This window comes from Trichechus manatus, unplaced genomic scaffold, assembly GCF_000243295.1.
Source record: "Trichechus manatus latirostris isolate Lorelei unplaced genomic scaffold, TriManLat1.0 scaffold01416, whole genome shotgun sequence".
Classification (NCBI taxonomy): Eukaryota; Metazoa; Chordata; class Mammalia; order Sirenia; family Trichechidae; genus Trichechus; species Trichechus manatus.
In genome coordinates, this window is record NW_004445352.1 from 3,487 (window position 1) to 4,733 (window position 1,247).

Consider the following 1,247-nt stretch of genomic DNA (forward strand, 5'->3'; position numbering starts at 1 on the left):
CATGGAAGAAAGAGGTGGTGATCTGCTTTAGTAAAAGTTACAGTCTAGAAAATCCTATGGGACAGTTCTACTCTGTCACATGGTATTGCTATAAGTTGAAATGGAGTCTCCAGTACCTAACAACAACATACACACGAACAGAGTCTTAACAAAATAAGGAAGAAATACTCAACTACAGTCCACATTTCCACAACTGATTACCTTTTCTCACTATTCATTCTTTATTTCCTTTGCCCTTCACAAGCATTTCAGCTGGTTGTGGTTTTGCCTGGTTGGGTGACACAAACCTTCATTCTTGAAGGATCTGGACCAGTGTTAGTCCTGTTTGAAATAGGTTGTTGTAGTTCTTTAATCACAGGACATGGTAGTACTATGAGATGCATTAAAGGATCTCCTATATTTTATCTCTATCTATCTATATGTCTTTCTTACACCTACTATGTAGTAGCAGTACAATTTTCCCTTGGTAATACGAATCACTCCTAGCCAGTACAGTAACTCCCTTCTTTGTCTGTTGATTCAAAGGCAAGAAGAGCCCAAACCGACTAAGTGTATCCTCACCATGGGAGAAAGAGCACCATACATTGGATACTGATTTAGAGCATATACAGTCTCCTGGAGAACATTGCACCAAATCTGCAAAGTATTCTCACCTAGCTAGCACTATAATTTATTCTCCAAAAGGCCTTTACATCCTTCTGTCAAGTCAGCTGTTTCAGGATAACGAAGAACATAGTAAGATCAGTGAATTCTGTGAGCATGGGCCCATTGCTACACTTTATTCACTGTGAAGTGAGTTTTTTGATCAGAGACAATGCTGTGTGGAAGACAATGATAGTGGATAATGCCTTCCGTAAGACTGTGGATGATAGTTGTGGCAGAAGTATTATGTACACAGAAGGCATATGCACATCTATAACAAGGGTCTAATCCAGTCAGAACAAAATGCTTCCCTTTCTATGACACAAGTGGCCCAAAGTAATAAACTTGCCACTGGAGAGTGGTGCTGTATTGGGGACTCAGTTTTGGTCTCTGTTGCTGGCAAATTGGGCACTCAGCAGTAGCTGTAGCCTGGTTGGCCTTGGTGACTAGAAGTCTATGTTGCTGGTCCCATGCATAACCTTCATGCCTGCTACCATAGCCAATTTGCTCATGAACTCATTGGGCAACAGCAGGAGTGACTGGGAAAAGAGGCTGGCTGGTACCCAGAGAACACATCATCCTATCCAATTGCTTGTGAAAATCCT